Source organism: Argiope bruennichi, chromosome 8 (assembly GCF_947563725.1).
Source record: "Argiope bruennichi chromosome 8, qqArgBrue1.1, whole genome shotgun sequence".
Lineage (NCBI taxonomy): Eukaryota > Metazoa > Arthropoda > Arachnida > Araneae > Araneidae > Argiope > Argiope bruennichi.
In genome coordinates, this window is record NC_079158.1 from 93,667,355 (window position 1) to 93,694,365 (window position 27,011).

The following is a 27,011-nucleotide window of genomic DNA, read 5'->3' on the forward strand; positions in this document are numbered from 1 at the left end:
TTGAATAGATTATGATTCTACCTATCAGATGAACAGGTCCAAAGTGATCCATCTTTTCTCGTTTGATTTCAGCTTTGGCGAAGTTATTTATCTGCATTACTAAAACTATGTAACCAAAAAAATAATAATAATTTCAATTTTACATGTTCAATAGCTTATGTTGATACTTATCATGTAAAAAAAAATAGAAATAAATACCAAAAAGTAATTGTGGATGAAAAATCAATAGGTGTTGAAATCAGATATAACGTGATAGACATTTTGTATTAAAATTTCGCGCTGCTTTGTATACCATAGTAAACAGATTAAATTACTTTTATCCGAAAAAGTTGTTTCTTTTCGGCAGTAAAAAATATTGCTCTTATTACTTTCTATTAAATATTACAATAAAATATTAATAATATGAATCCTAGAAACTTAAAGTCTAAAAATATGAAATAAACTATAAAAAATTCTAGATACTTTTTTTTTTCTTTTTTAATAAAAGCTGTGAATCAAAATATTTAAATTTTTTACTTTTGGGTATCTCCCATTTTCTTGGATTCCCTTTATTTTTCTTTAATAAAGCTCCCTTAAAGTTTTAAACTCAAAATAATATTATTGTTTTTAATAGAGTTTATAAAATTTTCAAAATTGGATAAGCATTAAATTAGCTATTATTTTGAATTTAAATTCATCTGATCAGTTTCTGTAACATATTTATTTGATGTATTCATCGACTTTTTCCACTGAAATGAATTTCAAAGAATTTTATACCCTTTTATAAAAGTTTGATAGAAAAATAGTTATTTTTAGTAGGGTATTTGGATATTTTTCAAAATTTATTTCGTATCATCTCATACAATGCTGAAAATGTAAACACTTCAATAATTGTATGAGTAATATTTTGCTGCTCCGAAATTTCAGTATTTCTAACAAGAAAAAATTTATAATAGATCTCATTTATATGCCGAAAACTGAGTTTAACAGGGAAAAAAATAATTTAACTGTCATAGAATATTACGGTATTACAGAATTCAATATTTTATGGAATTATGCAATTTATAAAGAGTATTTTTTTTTTAAAAATACGAAATATAATATATGCTTCAATTCGAAATTCGCTTAAAGATTTAAAAAACAAATTTTAGTTTATACCAATATAGTACATGGGCGATTTTCAATTACAAATAGCTTTCTTCAATATATTATTGCGATGTATCCATATCAAGTTTTTGTTTTGGTGAAAAACGAAATTATTTTATTATTGTAGCAACCTTATAAGAGACAAATCATAGAATTTTAGACTGGGCATGATCTTTCTTATCCTATGGCAGTAATAGTATATAAATATTTATGTGTCTAAATGGTTCGGTTTACTGAATAAATAAATTCCAAGAATAGCCCAAACAGCATTCATCCACTTGAACTTATTCGAAGGAAACACAAAGTTAATTTTTATACTAGCCTTATTTGGTACAATGTTTCCATCGCTTATCTTTTTATCTCTTTAATTAATTTTAGGTCTTTGAATAAAGAAAGATTAAAATAAATTAATAAATAATATTTAGTAAAAACTAATAATAGTGATTTCTAGTTCAGTAATTATATTTTCTCATAAATTAATTTTAAATACAATAAAAATCCACCATTTTTAAATCACTTTTCTATGTTTCTGGTACTTTTTTATAGAGAATTAACAAAATGTCCATTATTTCAGTCGAAACGTCAGTAGGGTTAATATTCATGGTTAACATAATTATAAAAAAATGGGAGCAAAAAACATGTAACTTACGCAAACGGAAACATTATTGATTTGTGACTTGTAGTTTGGATACATATTCTTAGAAAGTTTTTTTTCCCTCATTTGAATTCATTTCAACTTGTTTAATATCATATAAATATTCATAATAGCTCTTAATTTATTCTGGGAAAGTTACATAAAATTTAAAAGGAAGCTATTCGGATTCGTAATTTTTTTTTAATTCCCTATTCTTTTTTATAAATGAAAAACAGTATAGACTTCATTTATAAATTATATATTAAGTAGGCAGATAACGGTTGCGATAGTTTCAAGCTATAGACAATATTTCCTAACAGTCGATTCCATTTGTTACATTTAATTACATTTTATTTATTTATTTATTTTTAGATTTTTCTGTTTTTTTGAGTGTTTAAGTTATCTTATGTTTTCTTCCTTATTAATGTTTTATATTTTAAGAAGATTTTTTTTTATAAACAAATTTATTCTTATATCTAAGATTCATAATTTTTTATAGAATAATTTTTTTGTCAAACAGATTCAGTTATTTATTTCCAAAAGTTTAAATATTGTCCTTAGGATCGCTAAATTCCTAAGACCTTTGTCCATATTCATTTGCTTCAAAACATGAACTGACTTCGGATTTTAAAGTTACTTTTTAATGCCCCTCTGCGGAGTTTTAGACATTACCAAGGCATGCTCAATCGACAGTGAATTCGTTAGATTTAAGAGTCCGGAAGGATACAACGACGTTAATCTTAAAGCTCTATTAAAATTTCATTCATTATAAAATATCAAACTAATAACTAAAAATTGAAATAATCTCTAAGCAAATACATTTTATTACAAACATAATCATGGCAGATAAGATATTGTGCAAAATATTATTGTATTTTTTCTAGAATTTTAAGTTACTATAACTGATTTTGTATGCTCTGTACAAAAGGATTAGACATAAAATCGGTCTTTCAAATTATTTTATGTTTCTAAAATTGTAATTCGCACCGTTTGGCATGAGACAAATTAATTAATGGAATCAAATAGGAATTTTGCAAAATTGGTTTCTCTTTATTTAGCATAAAAATACATAATAAAAAATATCACAAACAAATTATCTTAAGACCTTCTGTATAATATGCACTTTAACGCAAAATATACTAAAGCAATTACTTAAGTTACTGTTTGTGATCACTCAAAAAAACTTTCTAAGATCTTTAAATATGCTAAAACTTAGAAATAAAATTTACAAACCATATAACTAATGATTTCTTCAAAGCAAAAATAAATCAAATTCGAAGTGTTCGGTGAAAATGGTGAAACTAACATCGAAGCCTTGCTATTTCAATGATTGAAATGAGCTCTAATGTTAAAAAAGCAAAATTACCGCTGGGCTACTGAGAAATTCAAAATTTAGATCTTTTATACATTTAATTTTAAGATATATTGTACGGCATCAAGTATTAGCATTTATCATTTTTCTCATTTTGAAAATGGGATTTAAAGTAAATTTTTGCTCAAAAAGAAATCAGATTATGTGTTGTGTCGACAATCAAAAACATGGGCTTTTGCGGGATGTACACAATATGATAATTAGGATTATATAGTCATCGTCTCCCGAAGAATGAATGCATCGAATGATCTTATTAATTTAGAGTTTAATCCTTCTTTGAGTTCTGATAAATGTGCAATGAATTGCAGCATCTAATCGAATGATTAGAAGATGCATTTCGTTGCACATTTATTACAGCACTTTTAATATTTCCAATCGTAGATAGTGTGTGATGTCTGCAGATCGTAAATGATTCTTTCGCCCTTTCTTGGCGTTCTGCTCCTCTTCGTAACCAGCTCTTACTCTAACCGTATATGTATCTCTCAACTCGCTCTAACTAACAATCGATATTTGTGATATTAATTCTAGTGACCATCTTAGCAGTAATAAAAATTCTCCAAATATCTACATTAAGAAAGAAAATGAAAATATGATTAATTTTAGGATATGATACAAAAGTACTGAAAAATAATAAAATGACAACTCAATTTATGTCCATTGCTAAACATCGCTACATGTGAATTTTTAAAAGTTATTGAAAGGAAGAGATATCTAAATCTTCTATGAGATGTACTCGATACAATACTCCAAAGGGGAACTTACATTATTTATGACTTTTTTTATAACAGGCATGAACACGCCGTCTTATAGTCATAACAGATGTGAACAAAAAACTATTCATTATTAGCTATGAAAAAATAATTTTCGTTTTGTTTTATTTTTGTCTTTTTTCCTATCGTAAAATTTCGAAAACTGAAATAGATGGTGTTACTTTATAAGCAATATTAAATTATTATTTATCGAAACATTCTCTTTATTATAAGATGCTTCTTTAACCGATTCTCGGAATTCCAATGCTATTTTCAAAATGTTCCATCAAATCACTTAATTCCTGAAACAAACAAACGAAATAAGTAGTTCTGTGAAACATATGTCTATTTTTAGATTATTAGATTTAGAAAATGGAAAAAGAACAAAATTTACCGACATAAAATGAAAGTCATAGCTTTCTCAAAAATGTATAGACTATAAAGTTTTTTTATTGTCGACTGTGTTTTCCTTCAAATACATTGTAGAAATACAATCTAATGATGCAGTTAATAAAAAGTTAACTTTTTAAAATAAGTCAATCTTTTAAACTACAAATGGAGAATATTAAATAGTATTCTAGAGTTAATCATTTTTCTTTTTTCTTTACATTTTAAAAGTTTCTTTCATATTTTCTTTTCGCAATATCGCCCGTTATAAATATTTTATTTCTTTAAGCTTTGCTATACTTATCATATATCGTCGTAAAATAGAATTGTAATTTATATCTTTTTTATTTCTTTTAGAAAATTTTAAAACCCATTTGTTTTAGTTCCTTTGAGACGAAAGAAAAAAAAATATTTCGACATATTTGAATATTAAAAATTCAATAGATATTGGAGAATATTTATCCAAATAATTTTTTGGGGCTATAGTTTTTAAACATATATTTACAATCGTTTATTTTTATAGCTTTATTAAATTCAAATTAATGAAGTTCCAAACTTGAAATAAAAATAACTGTCTGGAATTTATAGATTTTGAAGAAAACAATTAATAAGTTTTTAATTCCAAAATACTGAAATTGATTAAAATCATTCTATTCGATATTCCTAAAACATATATTTTTATTAAAAGTCCTGAAACTTTTAAAAATAATAAAAAAAAATTCTGCCGCATATAAATAAATCAAAGTGAAACTTACTTAAATATTATGCAAAATTTAATAGTTCCTTTGTCTCTATTATCTATTTTGCAAAATGTAAATATTTAGTTTCGTGTGTGAATGACACCATTTACACGTTATTTTTTAAACTATAATTTTAAAAATGATGATTTTTTTAATCAACCGAATAATATTAGTTTTTAAAAAAAAATATTCGCAGTCGTTTATTATTCTGAAATGTAATTTGCAATACGGTTTTTCATAAGTCATATAAAGAATAGTCTTCATTAATCGTCACAATTAGCAATATATTTGAGGTGTTATATATGACAAAAAATGAAGTATGATTGAAATTACTAAGCATTTCTAGTGCTGAAATATTACCTTTCAAATTTAACATTAATCGAGATTACTCTCTGTTTTCTATTGGTTTCTTTTATCAGAGAACGATAACAATATTATAAATATTAGTCAACTATCAATTTTTAGCATTTTCATAATGATATCAGACTCTGATTAAACATTTTATACACGGAATTGATTTTCCGGTAAAAGTTGAAAACATCAGCAAAAGGTTTGTTTACACAAATTTCCAATAAGTAAATGGTAACAATAACTAACAATAATAAATAACTACTGATAATAAATAACAACAACTACATTAAATAAAAAATAACACAAAGGTGAAATAAGAAAATCAAAACATACGACTATAAAAAAGTTACAATTATTAACTATCTTGAATAATGTCACTCATCAATCGGTAAAATGTTTAGTTATAAATGTTCCAAAGTTATAGATCAGAATTTACAAATAGAAAAAAAAGTTATGAATGTCATTTTTTAATCAAAAATCTAGATAAAAGTTTATAAATAATAAAAATACATATAATCAATGCAATTCCCAAAAGCTATTTCCATCCTCTTTAAAGATATCTGAAAATACATAAAGTAATTACTAATATGTAAATTTCGACAATTATTTATAATTAAACGTACCGAATTGCTATTTTTTGTATGTAAAATTTTGAAAAATGAACTTAATAAATTCAATGTAAGCAACTCAATATATAGATAAATAGATAGAGAGAGAGAGAGAAATAAATTTTGAATCATAATGAATGAATCAAAACATTCATTATTATTAATAATTCATTAAACATCTTGAATAATTTAATAGATATAGAATGAGGTCGAAAAGATTTAATGAGTTGCTGAAATCTTCATTATCAAATATTTAACATAAATTGTCTATTATTTTATGCTTTATAAGTGTTATTTATATTTATTTATGAAATTCATTTCTAATATTTTTGCTACAAAGAAAAAGCAAAGGAAATTAGTATTTATAAAAAAATTATTAAAAGTATAATAAAATCGTACAATTTAAATGCAGAATTTTCAGCTAAATGATTAAAATTTTATTTTTTTTATAAATTGATTTAAGATTAGTAAAACGCAACAAAACGGTAGAATGCGTTGCGTCAAATCTTGACCAGGAAATAAGCTAATGTTTTTATTGAGATATTCCCTAATGGCTCCTAAAGCCTTTCAAAGCTCTCTTTAAAAGAAGAATCCTTCAAAGATTAAGTTTTAATTTGTTGGAAAATTCATCTAAATCCTCAGAAAGTATCGGAAAGTTCTATTTAATTTAACTATTGATTGTTTTTATATTTTGTTTTTACTTCCTTTGACACATATCTCTTCACTTTGAGTTATTGTTTAAAATTATTTTGAGAAAATTTGCTGGTTTATATTAAAACATGATTAAATATTAGCTCTTTTAAGTTTTATAAACAGAATTATACATTATTTATTTTCGAAGTGTATCTATGCTCTTCTATATTTCCTTGATACTTTCTTAACGGATTTGTTAGATGAATAATTTTTACATGCATTTCTTAAATAGTGAATGTAGATAGAGAAAGTATTGTAATTGTATGAAAATTAAGCTTTGAAGTGTTGGTGAATTTCGGTTCCTTGTATCCAAAAAACTCTTTTAAACCCACAATATATATTTCAATACATTTTTTTAAATTTAAGATCCCTTAGAAATTATTTTTAGATAAAATTGTACATTAGACGTGGCAGTATGAAAATTTTGAAATCAAAATTCAAAAGGCCCTAAAAAAGTAAATTTAAATAATTTCTATATTATTTCTATATACAAAAAAGTAATCAACAGTAGTTATGCCCGTACACCAGCAATGAAGGAGTCCATTAATATTTTGGGAGAATCTGGAGAAGATCCTAGCAAATGGCTCAAAGAATAAGATAAAAAAAAGGCTAAATTTAAGAAATGGGACTACATGGTATGTGTAGCAAATGTTTACTTCTTCCCCAACGGCACAGCAAAGCAGTGGTTCGTTAACCATGAGGATGCCTTGAATTCTTGGGAAACATTTAAAACTGGACTGGCTCAAGTTTTCGGTCATCAGCAGACATATAAGAAGAAAGCCGAGGAACAATTAAAATATCGAGCTCAAAGCGTGGGTGAGACTACGCAGTCCTACATCCAAAGCAACTTAAGTCTTTGCCAAGCGGTAAACCCTCTGATGCCAGAGAATGAAAAAATATCACACCTAATGAAAGGAGTGGCTGAAGATATCTATCAGGCACTGTTAGCAAGGGAGATAGCTACAACAGCCGATTTTATAAAATTGTACGACAACATAGAGGACATTAATCAAAAGAGGGCTGGAAAACTAAAATTCGATAGAATTCCCAACGTGCTACCAATGGCTGCTATGGCCGAAGAATCCGACTTAGTATCTCTAATACGCAGGATTTTGTAGGAAGATGTCCAGTAGAGGATTAAACAAATAGAGGATCTTTCGGATGTACATCCACAGTCATTGGAAGAGATAGAGCAAGAGGAAGTTGAAAAAGTTTTGGCACTTATTTCTGCAAGACCAACGGAACGCCGCCAACGCACCAGTCAACAGCGAACTTTCATTGCTATAGCGCAGAGTCCTCGGTCCATTCCATCGACGCAACCTAGAAAAACAGACTTATGAAGAACGACTGACAATAGACCAGTTTGCTTCCATTGTAGACGTACAGGACATTTTGTACAATATGCCCACCAACAGAACCTCGCAGAATTCAATGACTATGGAGCCCGCCGATATAATCCCACATAATTTCACCCAAACAATGAAGAAGGTTACCGACGTCAATCCTCACCCAGTCCATCTCGAGGTTGCCCAAGATCACCGTCACCCTATCGCCGATTCAGTCAATCACCTAGACATAGAAATGAGGAAGACTGAGCGAGGCGACCTTCCTGGGAGGCGAGGCCGCATACGATGAAAATCCTCCATCTGCCGCCAAAATGTCTGGAAATCACCTCGACATACCACCTCGAAGTAATGACAGATAACGAGCCAGTATGTGCTCATGTGGATTCTGGAGCATCTTTCTCAGTCATTTCAGATAAGTATCTCCAACATTTAAAAAAAGTTGTATTCTCTGATGACAAAAATGTCGTTCTTAAAGTCGCCAATGGAAGTTTTGTGCGGCCAATGGGAAAATGCATTCAAAGGGAAATTCAAATAATTGGATAGATCCGAGATAGTGGTTCTTTGATTTCTTAATTATTAGAAAATAAAATTGGCGAAATTTATCCGATTGTTGACTCACGAGGTTCTGCCTGGAGTCATTCTAATTGCTTAGTTATGTTTGTAAAGTAGTGAAATTAATTAGGTAAATCGCTGAAAACGTATTAATTTATTCAGGTAGGGTACTCTATTATTATACTAATGGTCACGATATGGAAGAAATGAACTTGAATATAATTCTTTTTATTTCTTTTTACCCTAGGAAAACCTGACTTTGGCTATTCTTGCAACTCTTTCTGACAAACATTTGGTTAAAATTTGGAATTTAAATCATTAATAGGGCTCTACAAATCTACTATTTGTATATCAGTGATACGTTCAATTGTGGAAGTAAAATTTATGTTGTATTTTCCTTTCTTTGATACTTTAAAAATTAATGTAATTGCAGTCATTCAGAATTTATTCGATGAACAATAAAGAAACTTATTTAGAGAGAAATATCTTCAAAAAAATGCTCTTATAAAGAAAATATTCATAGAATAACTCCATTTACTTTACAAAGAGAACTAAAAATAAATGCTGACAAAAAAAACAACAAATTTTAAGAATAGAACAAAGTACCATCAAGTGTTGCCTATTTATCTGAAATTTTTCAGAAATTCATTTATTTGGAGATTTTTACTATTAATGAAGTGAATAATGAAATTTTCTGGGCTTTATATTTGAATTTTAATTATTTTTTATATTGTATCTACAGTTTTGTGTTACAAATGTAAATATTTTAATTAGAATATTACTACTTTCATTTATTATTTTGGGCTCCTTCAGCTAACTCTGCGGACATTTTATAAATATTTCTTTTTTTGCGATTATGTTGCTACTGTTACTTTTTAAATAAAAATTGTTTAAAATAATTATACTCATCTATCCTTACACAATTAAACTCAATTTTAATAATTAATCTCTTAAATTTATATATTTCTTCATGTGGCTAAGATATTTGTGCATCTGTCCTTTATGCTGTTTAAGAGATTGCACCTAATGGAAGGTTATAGCGTTATTTAATGATATTTGTATATCAATGGAGTAGCCTACTAAGTCTAATGGAGTAGCCAGAATATCCTACCGATAGCGATGAAATTAAGGGAGCCGTAAGATTCATATGAAATAACAATTTCCAAAATACAGCAAGTGGCTTGAACTATATTATTAATAATTTTATTTCCTAGTGGTTTTAGAGATATCTCTACTAATAATAAAAGTGCGTGGGTGGGATGCGCGTGCGCACGTGTGTCTGGGTGGGTGGCTGTGTTGGCGCTCTGCAAGCCAAAGCGTTTGCCTTACAGCTACCAAATTTAGAACATGTACACTTTGGAAAATGAGAATGCGCACATCGGGGAAATTAACTAAAGTTTTAATTAATGTTTTAGTTAATAAAAAATTAGCCTTATTTTGGCATTTTCCAAGAAAACTTTCATGAATATTACAGAACAAAAAAAGTTTTCTTTTGCACCATCTTTAAAATTTAAAAATTTGTCTTTTAAATTATATCAATTTAATGGTAGCTCGAATTTCTGCTGAATCTTGACAATTGTTTAAAAATGTTTTATTACCCAATTTTCAACTATGGATTACATCGTTGCTCTGAAATTCAAACCTGTTTCATTGCTTGATCAAATATTTGATCGCTTGATTTTTTTTTGAACAACAAAGAAAGGAAAGGTGTTAAGTTTAACATCTATGTATTTTACATGAGAAATAGAAGGTAAAAATTACAAAATCCCTGAAATTCAGAAATAAATATTTTATTTTTAAAATGGTTTTGATGTTATAGACTTGTCTGCATTATAAAGGTACATTTATACAATAAACTGAACTTAAATAAGGCACTTAAATCAACACAGCTTTAACATCTACCGATTTGTTTGAATCGTGGGCATGGAGTTATACCCAAGAGATTTATCTGAAATTAAATATGATCAATTTTCTCAGCGAAACAGATAGTTAGAGAAATCAGCGAAATTGGTCCGACTTTGATTCTGAGGACTCAACTAAAGCTCAAATTTGAGATATTTCTCGGAAATGAAATATAATCTTAGTAGGCGAATATTGATGACGATCTAAGTATTATAATCATTCGTATAAAATAAAAATTAGCGATATCGGTACAGTGGTAACTTTATTAGGTAACTCTCACGAAACTTTTATTCTTGGAGAATGTAAAGTATTATTTATAAGATTTCTCTTAGACATCGGGAACTATCCATATTTTTTACAACTGTGAAATAAGATAGTATTCTTGGAAAGGTGAACTGATTGTAGGCAGATATACATAGAAATTGCTTTTTTACTATTTTTTTTATTATTATTTACAGGAATAATTTGAAATCACCATGCAAAATTTTAATTTCTATGAAACATCTAAATCATCTCTTCTACAATGCAATAAGGTGTTTTAAGCTTAAAAAAACATCTTAAATCAAATTTTCAAACGGATGACTTCGTTTTATTAGATTCCTCACACTGACTTCTTTGTGCTGAGCTAATTACAGAAGAACTGTAACTAAATTAATGATTTAATATTTGTTATAAATACTATAACAATATTTTATCATTTATAAAATACATGATAAATATCCTATTAGGATGAATATCATAATCGAATTCTTAAAGAATTTTTATTCGAATTGATAACCATACTTATTTTTTACTGTATAGTCGGACTGTACTGTGAAGAATTTTTATTCGAATTGATAACCATACTTATCTTTCACTGTGTAGTCCGATTCTACTGTGGAAAATCTCAAAATTAATAAATTCCATTCAAGTAATACGAGAGCTTTAAGAGATCCCAAATTATCTTGAAATAATTTTAATGGCCTCGATCACCATCATTAGTGATCAGCTACATTATAATTCGACTGCGGAACAAATCATTCAACCAGAATGAAGTTTTAAGAGACCTTTCAAATCTGAGTTTCTAGTTATTACTTTAGCTTCTAATATCCCCCAAATGCAATAGTCTAAAATGTTTAGAAAAGGTGAAGTTGAAGGCCAGATGTCTAGCTTAATAAAATTTGGAAAATATGCATGGAGTTTATCTGGTTAATATACTGGTGCGAATATCCAATTCCTTTGGGGTGTAATACTACAAAATGTCGCAATAATTATGCAGGAAATAAATTTTTTTAATATTCCAAATTTATTTTTTCTATTTATTTAAGAATTTTAGAGATACTTTCAATTGTTTGATACTACAACACAAAATACAACAGAATTCCTGTTCTGAAATTCTTTAGCAGTTCAATAGAGTTTAGATATAACTTCAAAGCTTCCAGAATATATGACATAATTTTTATCATTACAAAATTATTGAGTGCAAAATAGCTTATCTTTGGGAAATAATGTTTTATCAAAACTTTTACTTCTATTATTTTTGGATACAGTTTCGCCTCTTTGTAGCTGTTATTAATTTCGATATTTAGAAAGTATTAATTTTAATTTTAGACATGATCAAAAACTCGGTATTTGATTCCATGATTACATGTCTCATTCTACGGTTCACATTTTTCTTTAATGTCATTTCAATTATAGATTTTTATGGATTTGTTATTAGCTTTTGGCATATATTTTTGATGATTATTTTTATGAGAGCTGGGTGCAGATGATAAGGCTTATTTCGGTCTTTACGGCTATTAATTTTTATTTAATTCAAGGCTGATAATTTCTATTAAATAAGAATATTAATTTTCCTACTTTCATAAATAAATGTCCTAGTGCTAAGATATTTTAATTTCTTTGGTCTTTTTAACAATAAAAATTCGGAAATTCAAAATATCTTTAACTTTTATCTTTTTGGATTCCATCTTGAAAATAATTTATCCCTTTTGGAAAATCTTTTGGTGTATTCAAAACCGTCTGTACCAATAGGAAGTTGAAAATTTCGAATATAGAGTGATAAATTGTTTTACTAATAAAAATATTTTTTTTTATTCTGAAGTCTTATAGGGAAAAAAAAGCATTTTTTTTTTAAATATGTAGAACACACCCAAGAATTCATTTGAAGTTTCAATAAATCCAAAATGAACTATCTTTGATATAGGAAGTCAGAGTTTGTATCTTAGTATCAGATTAAAGCTTCATTGTAAAAAAAGAAAAGAAAAATACGTAAAATGTATTTTATTACATTATTTAAAAAAATTTCAAACAAAGATTCAGTAATAAAGTTTAAATAAACTTGGTTAAAATGCATAATTAAAACATAACCTGTTGTAGAACTTTGTTAATAACATTTATATTAAATTCCACCTCTGTTAAATAGGATTTAATATGAAAAATTTTGTTTCAAAATAATTACCACATTTATTACAGAGCATGACCTGAATCATACACATTTCTGAAGAAAATTATTGAGAATAGTTTCTAATCATAGAACACGCTTGATATAATACTGGATGAAACTATGATCTTCCACAAATAAATTATTATGCTGTTATACGGTTCTCACGTTAATGACTATATCTATGCTTCATAATTTCCCATATCTCAGACGGGGTTGCGAGCACAGGCTTCAAGTATCTATTCAAATATAATTTGAAAATAGTTAATTATCACTGAGTAACTAAAGTTCCGTCTCATGAAACGATTTATGTTAAGTGCTTTTGTTTATTGCGTGCACAAAACGTTAGATATAGAACCGAACATTATTGATTAATTTTTAAATTTTTTATTTTGGAAATAATTATTTCTAATCCGTATATTGTCACTAATTATTCACTTACTGTAATTATTCGAAACACTTTTTCACGTTTTTTGATAGACAATTTATTTTAGTTTTTTACAACCACATTAATAATAATATTTGGTTAAAAAATTGTTATTATAGTCTTAACCAAATATGTTTTGTTATGTATACTATATTTTATTATTTTAAATGCATTAATTCATATAAAATATTGTCAGCTTAAATTAATTGACAAATTGCATTTTATAACATTTTAATGAAAAATAAAATTTCATTTTTAAGAAAACAGCAATATATTTGGGATATTTTGAATAAAAATTTAATCGGAGCATTTTGTGCCCCTCAGTCCCTAACCAAAAAGAAAATTTTCATTGGAATTTCAAACGGATATCTGCCATTTCATTTAGTAAAATGCATGTACAGTTCAAATTATTTCAATTAACTACAAATGCTTCAAGGTAATGCAATTATCTGTTGCTTTTGAAATTCTTGCTAACATGCTTTGATTCACTGCCAAAGCGAAGGTAAAATTTATTAAATTTAATTCATTTGATAATTTTTGCAAGGTAAAAAAAATATCTACAAATATGACATTTCTCCTAAGATTTTCTCATTCAAAATATTTGTTTTCAGTTTAAGTATGATGGAACATTGTGAAATTCGAAAAATTCTTTTAAATATTTTTAGGAGTGAGTAACGTATTTGAATTTAATAACTAATATTTTGAAATTTATACGTAGACATAGATTCTGTGATGTGAATTTAACAAATAATTTTGCAGGAAATAGATTCTGAAGACCTCATAAATAAATAAATAATGTAAAATTTAAGAATAAGATGATATAATTTTGAAACTTACAGAAAAACTGCATGCATTTTTAATTATGAAATTCTTTTCCAAATTAAGAAAATTTGTGATTTTATGCAAAGCAAGTATTTAGTATGATGGTGAAAGAAACAAAATTGGAAACTAATAGAAAATTTAAAAAAATAAATAAAACTTATTTCTTATTTGTAGAACTATTTGAATTGATTACTGACATAGCTGATTATAGAATGGCCGGTAATTATGTTTAGTGAATAGGGGATTATAGGAATTATATAATGTCCAGTGAATTATGGGAATAAATATTATCCATCATACATACATTTATTCACAGAAATAATGGAATAAGGGCGAAATAAAAATATGATGTACAAACTCAGATGTACACAGAAATAATGGATGGAAAAGTAACAGCGTCATGTATAGTTTAACGCATACAACTCAGATATATCCCATAATATGTATTTTTCAGATGTAATAAATTTTATTACATCTGAAAAATACAAGTATATGATGGATTTATTACTATATATACCTCCCGTTCATCATGAATTTTTTAAAATGATAAATCTTGAATAAAATCTTCGCTAACAAATTGATTATACCTACGTATAAACTGAAATATATAATTTCATTTAAATTCTTAATAAAACTGAATGGTTTCTTGTTATATTTTCTACTAGAATATTCTTGGTTTTGTTTCCCTTTTTATCAAATGAATAAATATTTATAAAGATTTGAATAGTATTCTGTTTTTATTCTTAAAAAAAGACATTTTCAACTGAAATATTATTTCTCAATTAAATGAGTGATTGCAATAATTCTTTAAGTTTGAAAGTGATTCAAGTTCATTTAGTTATAATGGAACTTTTATTTTTTTTAGTCAGCACTGTAAACACTATTGAATTATAAACCTACATTATCTGAAACCACAAAATACAAAAAATACATCTATTAATACTTACCGATATTCTTAAATTTATTGAAACGCATTTTAAATATCTCGTAATAACAAAAAATGGACTTGCCTCATTTTCAAAATAAACGGCTCAGTTTTGAAAGTGAGACAAGTCAATTTAGTTATAATGGAACTCTTATTTTTTAGTCATCACTGTAAACGCTATTTGATTATAAACTTACATTACCTGGTTCCACAAAATACAAATAATAGATCTATTAATACTTACCAATATTTTTAAATTTATTGAAACGCAAACCTTTAAGTATCTCGCAATAACAAAAAATGAACTTGCCCCATTTTCAAAATAAACGGCTCATATATGTGTAGTAATTGGAAGATGGGAATTTGACAATGATTTCCATGTCCTCTAGTTTAACAATTTATCATTAACTGTTACCTTCCTTATTCACAATATAATTCTTTTACAAAACTATTTATTCACATTTTTAATTTCAAAAGGAAGAAAAAATTAATCTTTACTCTCTAATTATGATGAAATGAAAATTCAAAAAAGTAACTTCGTACCTAAAGGCGTTTGGAATGAAAATTTTACAGTTAATAAGTGTTACTCGGAAATATTATATCCTCCCGCCGGTGTGGTGTAGAGAGGTAGGTGCCAGCTCAAGTGTCGTCCTCATCATCTGACCACGGTTCACAATTACGAGGTCCGTCCCAAAATAGTCCTAGTGTTGCTTTACAACGGAACGTTAATATAACTAAACCAAACTAATCTGAAATCTTATATATCATTCTAATCTATCAGGAATAAATAATTTTATTAAATAGAAAATGTCATTTTTTTCAATTTGGAATAATTAATTTCTGAAAAGAATTATAACATTAAAGACATTCAAATCTTATAACCAAGTAAGTTTTTTTTTTCATTTAGTATATGTGAATTAATTAAATTTTTAAATTTTTATGAATTCTTAAGTTAAAAAATTAATATAAAATGTTAAGAATTTTGATTTCGCAATCGCACAAATACTTATATGTATATATTTTGCAGTCACATTTCATGTAGCATGAAAACAATTTGAATCCGAGAAGACATGAAGGGCATGAACCATGCTGAAAAAACATGAGTATAGATTCAAATATTAAAAGTCATTCGTGGTTTCTAAAATATTTTAAATACTGTGGCATGAAGATATTATAAATTACAAAATAATATAATTTACGAATGTAATATATTGTTTTTCAAAGCAGGATAAAAAAAAAAGTATTTGAAATTTTCTTTCAGTTAAAATTATGATAAATAAATTACTATTTGTTATAAATACCATAAAGTAGTTTTCTAATCATATTACTTACTTAAAATAGATTTGAAAGAGAGCATATTATCATAGAAAATGACGATAAAATATTGGAACATTTTATATTGAATTTTACTCCGTCTTAAATTAACTTTCCATTTCGGAAAGAGGAAAGGGAAAAAATTCTAGAAAGCAAACAAGAAAACGGATGTTTCCTTCTTCAATTTCTTTTTTCCGGGAGTAATATCACGACAAGAAAAGACGCCAGTGTAGAATAAAATCTATTTCCTCTTCCTTTCTCTTGGTTTCTTTTATTGTATACAGCTTTTCTTATTGCAGTTCCATCTCGGATTTCGCAATACGGAAGAGCAGAAAAACTGAGAATATAAGTGAACACGAAAAGAAAAATACTTGATATAATGGCTCGAATGTAAAATAGAAAAGCAAATGTTTTTGCTGTTTAGATCCACCAGAAGCAAAACTGTTGTGCAAGTCGGCAAGCTCTGAAAATTTTGCACATTGGTCGCGTTGCATATTTTCCAGCAGTTGAAATGAATATTTCCCATTTTTCACTTATTTGTTTAGAACAAAATAGGGAATTATTTCTATAAAATGAATTCTGTTTTTACTTGTATTATCTAATTTAAAATTTGATTTTTTTAAGTATGTCAATTCTGTCGTAAGATTTTGTATGCAAGCAAAACAGTCCTGTTGTTTCATTTTCTTAAGTACTCAAATAATAAGGAATTTCCACTTTTAAATAAAACAGCAAAATGCAAATAAATCCCCTCTGTTTTTTTATTCTTAAAATAAAATATTAAAATTTAAAAATGTTACAAAAGCATTATGTTTGCTAAGATAATAGTTTTGCTGTCAGTTGCAATTTTAATTAAAAAATCCTATCTAAAAATAGAGGGGTTTTGTTTCTTCGACAAATTGTTTTACAAAAGTGTTGAAAATTGAAAAGATATGAAATTTGAACATCAAATATATTATTAGAAAAATATTTCACACTTTAAAAATGTGGGAAATATTATTATATTTTCCGATGAACATTCAATTCTTGAATTTTACGAAAAATAAGTTAGGAATTCTAAAAATGTTTGCTTCTAAAATGTTGGGAAAAAAACCAATCAAAGCAATTCTGTTTTTTTTTTTTTTTTTTTTTTTTTTTTTACTGTATAATAAAACAATTTAATTCATTGTGGATTTTTCAGAACAGGTACGAAATGAAATATCCTTTAATATTTATTTCTAATTAAAAATTTTTCGGAAAATGTTTTACAAAGCGTTACAGTATTTACTTTGTAAAGTAGAGCAGATTCATGCAATTTTTATGCGCTTGTGTGTTTGTTTGAATACTAAAAACACTTCTTGTATTTTCGATTCACAAAGATTTCAAAATAAAAAAAATATATAAACTTTACTGGAATTTGAAACTGACACAGCTTTTTTTTCCTTCACAGAAAAAAATTCAACATTTGAGGCCAGAAATTTTTTAGATTTATCAACTAAATTTTAACATTTCAAAGTCAATTAATTCCAAGATTGAGGCATGAAAACATGAAGCAATAAAAATGCATTTATCAGAAGGTAAACCAATATCGTGTGTTTAATAGAAAAATACTAAAATATTTCTCTATCTTGAAATTTTTCCAATGCTTAAAGTCGATATGGGTTAAATGGTCGTAAAGCGATTTTTTTTTTATTTTATGTTCTTTTTATTGTAAAAAGTAATAAAGGTAGGTGCAAAAAACTGCTAATAAAATGGATGAAGAAATGTTAAAGCATTTTATATTGAATTCTTTTACCATTTTGGGGTTACCCTTCCATTTTAAAAAAGAGAAGGGCAGAAGTTCTGGAAAATGAACGAAAAAGTAGACATTTCCTTCGTTTTCTTTTTTCTTAGATTAGTATAAACTCGAGCAAAAGACGTCAATATGAAATAAAATTTTTCTTTCCTTTTGATGTCTTTTTTTCTTTTTTTTATGTGTGTATCCAGCTTTTCTTATTTCATTTCAATCTCAGGTAGTTGAAAAGTATAGAGTTGAAAATCTGAGGCTGCAGTTTAGAAATGGAAACTCAGTATCAGACATAAAGACACGAAGTTAAATAGGAAAAGTTAAACTTAAGTGAAAATATAATGCATCTTCACATATAAAATTTTCACATTTGCGTTATAAATTTCACCTTTCCAATAGTTTTGAATATGTCTTTTTTGTTTCGTTTTTAAAAAATTGTTAATGTTTTCCATAAAGTAAATTCAAACATTTTCCAGATTTATAAAGTTATGGTTTTGTTGAAACAGAAATATATACTCACGAATTATGTATATCAGTTTCTTCCCTAGTCTTGCAACGTTTGTTTCGTGCAGGTATAGATAGATAAAACTGATTATGAATTTAAATTTAATTTAAATTTATAAATAATATGATAGTGAAATAATTTCTTTTTCCTCTGTAATTGCTTAGTTAAAATGTAAAAAAAAATATTATTGAATATTTGTTATCTTAATTAAATTTTTAAAAATCAAATGTTCTGATGAGGAAATGAGTTTAAAATAATATTATTGTTTGCTTCATACATAAAATACCAAATATTTTTAATAAAATTCTCATTTGGTATAAATAATTTCATTATAAAATCTAAATATTGATATTGAACAATGTAAAATATTTTTCTGTGTACTAATATTTAAAATGACCGTATTTCTTGAAAATTATGCATAATTCCTTAATTCTTTTTTAATCCTCCATATGGAACAACCTGCCTGACTGGCTCAGCCCCAGTTGATTTCGTGTCCTTTTTTTCTTTTAGGAATAGGAGGATTTTTTTTTTTCTTCTTTAGTAATCTCCTTTCTTCATCAGATGTTTGGAACATTTCAACCCTCGATTGATTCAGCCTTTTCTTGGAAAATTGTATCGTAAAATTGTTCTCAAACGCCCATTGCACATGAGATGTCATACATAAGAAGAATATTTTTTAATCGTAAATATTTTTTTCCTCCTTTAACGAATTCATCATTCACAATTTTGTCAAAATTTGTCGAAAATCTGGTGATATATCAGGGTGCCGAGTTTTCCGCTAAAATACAAATTTCTATGTTCTCGCTAATCCAAGTCCTTTCTAGGGATTTGTTGGAGAATAATGACAACGAAAGTCCCTTGGTAAATGATGATTGTGGGGGGGTGGAGTGAAAAAAAAAAGATATTGAATCTCTAGATGAGGTGGAAGAACGGCGACTAACTGTCACCGAAAGAATGTTATCTTTCGATGTAATGCAGTATTAAATTACATTTTATCTTTATTTTAACTTTTTGTTATTTACAACTTTGAGTTTCATTTAATCTACAAACTGATAGTTTAAGTGAAATTGAAGAAAATTAAAAATTTTGATATTTTTTCTTAATTGCAAAATACATGTTTTCTTTTTAATTAATTGTATACTCTTCCATTTATACATCCTTGAAAAGATTAATTATTTCTTGAATAATAAAATAAAAATTATTGTATTTTAATATAACTAATTATGAATTATTTACTTACATCTGACAGCCATATAGCGAGAATATATCATCAGAGTCAATATTACGAACCGAAATAGGATTAACCTTCACGGGACAATATCTATTTAAATTAAATTACAAATTCTTTCATTTATTAAAATTGCCTAGATATTTTCGGGTAAATGGAAATGAACTATTAAAGATAATGTTAGGAAATTAACTAATATATTTAGAAACTAAAAAGTGTAAGTGATTTGAAAACCAACATAGAAATCATACTAAGTAAACAGATATAAACCAAAAAGATTTATAAAAAATATATTATATTTTATAAAGGTTATTATTAAAAAATATTATTTAAGTTTACTATAATCCATTATAATAAAGAGCCCTCAACACTTTCATTTCAGTTTATATTGACCTCGTTGAATTATGCTTTTATATCAGAAACTTCAAAAAATATAGATTTAAGCAATCGTTTTAACATCTTTTTGTAAAATAAGAATACATTCCTGCATATATATTTTTCGGTTTTTGATATTAAAAACAAATTTTATGTCTTTATTACAACATAGAAATGATATAAAATATTCATCTGACAGATATAATCCTTCGTATTTTAATTTCACACACACACACACACAAAAAGATGATAACAAACCTTAATATCTTCTTTCAGCTTAGCATTTCAAAGTCAGGTTACTTCTAAAGTCGTGAATAGGGAAATGTTGCAAATGCTAAAAAGAAAATATTGTATAAGTCAACCATCTAATTCTCCGACCCGTCACGAAGGCACATGGATTTAAACCATAAAACTGAATGACCGGACCGCCGCAACAGCAACATTGGCGGGAACTGGGATTGAGTCCTAAGGGCCGTCATCGGCCACGGTACAACCCTCCCCAAAGGAAGTACATCCGATCATCGATGGGAGGAGTCAGATCCCCCACCTATTAGTGTACCCTCCAGGTGGAGAGATCTAACCACCATGCCGGAAGCATCTCATCCTCATTTCGAGGTACCCCCCCCCCCGAGGGTTGAAAATATTGTATAAGTCATCCGATGTCATGTTTAAAAAGAAAGGATCCACCTCCATCCCCAATAAAACACTGAAAAAATTCTTAATCATATTATTTTTCACAATTTAAATCTTGATAAATGAACTGGTAATAAATGAATCTTATTTATTGATTGATTTATATGCATATTTATAAAATCTCAGAAAAAGAAAAAGAGTGTTCTATCAATAAATAACAGAAAGAAACATTCGAGTATTTTATATTCATTTTATCGCCTTCTAAGTTTGACCTTCCATTTCAAAAATCGAAAGAAAAATATTCCAGCAAAAAGTGAAGAAAGAAGATATTTCCTTCGACACCCTTTTTCTGGAACTAGTATCACGACCAGCGAAGACGTCAGTGCAAGGTAAAATCTATTTCCTCTTTTTTAGCTTCTTTTTCCTTTTACTGCACGTTTTTCTTGTATTCGTTCAATCGCGGGGATGCTAAAGGGGAAGAGCAAAACATCCAAGTATGCAGGTGTGCAAGAAAGAGAAATATTAGATATAATAGTACCAATTTAAAAAATAAATGAGAGTGTTTTTGCTGTTCAGATGTAATGGAAGCATGTTTTTAAGGAATAAAAATTATGCACTTAAGTAGAGCTGCATTTACTACGGGTAAATAATATGTATCATTTTTATTTTACTTTGTTTGCAAATATTTTTCTTTATAAAAAAATAGTTTCATTTTTCTCCTTTCCTTAGGGAAAGGTATTGCAAAAACATCATTTCGTGTTTTCTAAATTCAAATTCCTACGTAACTGTTTACCAAATATACATGCATAAGCTGTGGATTATTTACTATTTGAAAAGTATAGTAGCGAAGAAAAATTATCTTTACTCCTTCATTTAAAGTAATGAAAACCAGGTATAATATCACCAACTCAGAAGAAACATGAAATCAGATCTATTTTTTAGTTAAACAAATTTCTCAGTATGATTATTTTTCGCAAAATGGCAAATGTATTTTTTTTTTTTTTTTTTTGTTTTTTGGATTTGTTGTAAAAGTAAGATTTGCAAAATTTTATGGCGCATATTTAAATGCAAGCTGTAAAAGAAATGCATACGCACATACATATATTTATTATGCTTATTTCTTAAACTAGAGCAGAGAAAATCAAGCATAATATTACAAACTTGGGAAAAATGCTAAATCAGATCTGTTTTTTTTTAGTTAAAAGAATTTCTAAGTAAGACTATCTTGCGTAAAACGGCTAATGAATTATTTCTTTTTTTGTTTTTGCTGAAAAGTGAGGTTTAAGAAATTTCACGACGCAAATTTAAATGAAAAAGTAAGAGAGTTGCATACGCACATACATTTATTTTATCAACGAAGAGAAATTATAGTAAATATAAAAATACTGCTTCGAACTCTTGAGGAAATTACATGATTTTGACATCCTTCAAATATATTTTGGAATTATACCTGCCTGTGATCTATTAAAGAATGTCTTTAGCTAGACAGCTAAAATTTGGTTTTCATACCCAATACTTCGTACAAAAATCTAAAATATTTTACTTACTCATATAACCTAAAGAGCAAAATCCGATGGAGAAAGCGAAATTAATATGAAAGCATGTTTTAATAAAGATTCTCCATGTTTATGGAGAATTTTCATGGAAAAATATCATTGGAAGATCCAATTCTCTTTAGAATAAAAATCTAAATAAAATAATAAATATATGATTTTGAAATACTCCGCATTGATCTTTACCCTTTTATCAATGCATTTCAAATACAAACCTCCTCTGTTTGACACTGCAGTCCAATTTCAAAAGACTTTTTTTTTGTCAGAGCTTTTTGTGGATAAAAAGCTTTAAAATATATGCTGAAATCTATCAGAAAGCGAGACATCGTTTTTGACTTTATAACATTTTTTATATGAAATAGCTTCTTATCTAAAATATTTTATTAGTAACACGTTTGTGACTTTTCGTACTCAATAATTTCTTCTTTCATTTCAATTTTTTCATATTTTTAGGCTGACAAATATTCAAATTGTCGCCAAAGTTTAGGTCGAAAACCTAGGTCGGCAATAAATTTGGCGATTTAATAGCGCGTGTTCTCTTCTATAGCTATTTCAATTGTGACTTTCATCTTGCTTTTTTACGAATTATTTTGAAGCAACCTTCTCCACGAACCGAGCTTAGGATGATGATGTTCGGTTGATATTTATATCTACTACTATTCAAAAATAAATTCATTATTTTATACCTAATGTTTTTTTAAAACGCAGATATTTTAATGAATTAATAATTCTACCTGCAGAAAATCCTTAATCAAATATAATCCAACTAATATTCAATACTAATTCTTTATTTTATAAATAATGTTATTTTAAAATTATGTATTTTAATTGACTAATAATTTTACCTACAGAAAATCCCCAATAAAAAATTATTTAATCAATAGGCTACTAATCTTTTGCTTTATAAAATAAGAAAACGTAGAAACTAAATAATTTTTTGACCCTCAAGCAAAACTTCCCAGTTGCAAAAATTGAACTATAAATTATTTGAACAAATGTTTTAAAACAGATTTTTATTTTTGGATTGTTACATTGTCAAGTGGTCATCCAGTAATTTATCCGTATATTCATTTCTACCAGCAAGGTGCTATTTATGAAATAAGTAAACTGATAAATCCTTATTTCAAGTAACAATCTCATTATTAAGAAAAAAATAGAGGATTTGAGATGTCATTTCCTTCAACTATAATAAAAATTCTGATCAAAGACTGATTAAAGAATTTTAATTAAAATTTGGTAAATAGTTTTAATTAAAATACAATCGATCTTTGGATGAGATTGATAACATTTATGGAATTTTCATCGTTATTAAGTTGATTTTAATTGGAATAATTTTGATAAATAATTACACAAATCATGTCAGAACGTGATTTGAATCATATTTCATAAATTTTAGAGTAATATTTAATTCTTAATAATTTTGAAGATCTGAAAGCACAGGATATATTCTGTAATTTTAGAAACTATGGTCCTCTACCTAGAAATTGCTATGAGTTCCGTGGTTCCCAGTTAATGACTATATCTAAGCTTCACAGCTTCCTATATCGTAGTTTAAGTTACCTAGATATACTGGAAGCATCTGTTCAAGTACAGTTTAAAGACAAACGAATGTTACTGAGCAATTCACCTTACGTAGCATGAAATGATTTACGGCTATATTAAAAAAAAACATAAATTCACTTTGTATTTTCTTTTAGTTATAATTTAAAAATTATTGCGCCAAATTTCTCTATTATCCTTAATAATTCGAAATTATTTTCATTTTTTTTCAGGCAATGTATTTTTGGTTTTACAACTAAAATACTAATAATATTTGGTTAAACTAAAACAAATTTTGGAAGAAGTTACAGCTAAGCCTTATACATATTTTTTAGTTACTAATATATTTGCAGAAAATGTATCAATGATTTTCTTTTTTTTTCAATTATATCTATTCAGATAAAATTTATTCATTTTAAATAATAAAAAAAATATTTTGATAAAAATACATTTTAATGTTATAATATTTTTGGAATATTTTTCATCATTTTGTATTATTTAACCTGTAATTAGAAATAAATTATTTAATTGAAATATTACTGCTCAACATTTTTCTATAAATGTTCTTAAATATCTATATAATTCAACTTGATTCAATTTATTGTTAAATATTTAGAACAAACATAATTATCTGTTAGCATTAATATTCCTTTGTAACACATTTTAAACGAGTTATCTGACAAAAGGATTTTTTTAAAAATAGATTTAATACATTTTTTTAAGTTACACAAATTAAAAAATTACAGTATATTATTTATCCTAAAAATTTCCATTTAATAAATTTTTAGATTTAAAAATCATGAAACTGGTAGATATTTACAAATTCTTGAAATTCTTTATAAAATAAGCAATATATGCTATATGAATCTATAGTGACAACTCAAACATTTGTACATTAACAACGATTGATTTTTTGCTCAATGGAAATACTTTTTACTCATTGGAAAAAAAATCAACTTTGATCATTGAATAAATTGAAAAATATTATGTCATTTAAGAATAAGAATTTAGAATATTATCCTGTAAAACTGTGCTTATTTTGTCAGATGTATCATTCACATTTTAATTATTTTATTTGAGAAAGATCAACTAAACTAGTTTGAAACGTTTTTATCTCACAAGAATTTAAAATACTAAATATTCCAAAATTAATAATAATACATTTTTTCAATATTTTTTCATTTGTAATGTAAAGTGAATTAATTATTTTAAATACATGATAATGTATTATAAAAGAGAACAGTATGGGGAGCTACCTTCATTATAGTTGCAAATATATTCAAGGGAATGTGGAAAACGTGTGACGTAAAAATTTGACAGTGACAACTTGTAATGAAAAAGTAACAACTTGTAAGCACATGAAAGACATATAATCACTCAAGTGTTCCGATATTTTAAAATTGGAATTTTTATAGTGATTTATATGGTAACGAATCTGATCGTGTATGTTTTATGTTTACTTTTCTTACTCACAATACATTTTTCGAAAACAATTTACTTGCATTTTTAATCTCACATGCAAGAGAAAATTAATTTCTACACTTTGATTACAATAAGCAAGAAATGCCTACATCTCAATTTTGTATCTAAAGATATTTGTTGGATGAAAGTTTTAAAGCTTATGTGTGTCGTTCTGCAATCATTTTTTTCAATCTATATTAATCTTGGCTAAAAGGTATTATGCAAGAAATATTACTATATATTTCCATCTACTTGGAATAATTATTTTTATTCATCAGGTGTCGTTTCCTATTTAATATCCTTTAACATTCATTTTCATTTTATTTCAAAATATTTAAAATATTATTATTAAAAATTTACTTTAGAAATTAATATAAAAGCAAAGATACCTCATTGTTTTATTCTTCTTAAAATATCACATATACTTCATTTTTGCCTGTATGAATTAATTATATAAAATGTACTTTAATCTTTTGGATTTGTTGAAAGATAATATCACAATTTCGTAGAAGAAATAAAGGTGCATTCATTAAATTAATCAAACAATTCGTTAAATTAATCAAAATTCTCTTTCATAACAAATTTAAATAATGTTTATCAAAAGAATGAAGGTTATCTAAAATTCAATAAAAATGAAAACTCAATTCTCATTATGAAGTCATGAGAAAATTGTTATTGTAAGATATAAGTGAGAACTTTTATTAAGTCAAAATCACTAAGAAAATGGTATTTAATATTTCTTTGTGGAACTGTTCAAATGCTTAAATAATTTTCATATACATTTATATTCTCCCTTTGTACTTAAAATTTACTCTATGGTAATGCTATGAATTTTTATTAGTTAAGAAACGGTAATTGAATTGTGGTTGAAAAGAATTTAATATATATTCAAAACATTCAGATTATTTTCTTCAACGTCGTCATTTCTCAGTCAATTATTTACAAGACTGTGACATAAAAATATTGTATAATGAAAATAATATATTTTAAAAATATAATTCAATATTGTTTAATAAACAGAATGAAATACTGAAAACAATCGAAATTTGAACAATTCCAATTTTAACTGTGATGCATAAAATGTCACAAAATACCTTTTTAATTTATTTTTTGTTCTCTTGAAAAACTTGGAGAAAGCAAAAAAATATTCTACTTATCGGGAAGAAGACTTAAATCATTTTATATTGAATTTTTATTACATTTTGGGTTAATCTCCCGTTTTAAAAAAGACTGGTAAACAGGAAAGCGAACGTATATTCCCTCCTATTCTTTCTGTTCCAATGCTAGTATTATGACAAAGGCGTTAATAAAGAGTCAAATCTGTATCCTATTTCCCGCCTTTGTTCCTTTTATTAAATAGCTTTTTATTACTTCGGTTGAATCTCAAGACTTGAAATGGGGGAGAGCACAAAACTGTGACTGCATGCAAGAACAGAGAGAGCACTATCAGATATAATCGTACTAATTTAAAAGAGGAAGGTAAGCGTTTTTGTTGTTTCGATATATCAGAATTAAATGGAGTTTCCAGCAAATATTCTTATCCGGTCCACTTTTAAATTATACACAAGTTTTAGCACTTACGAAGG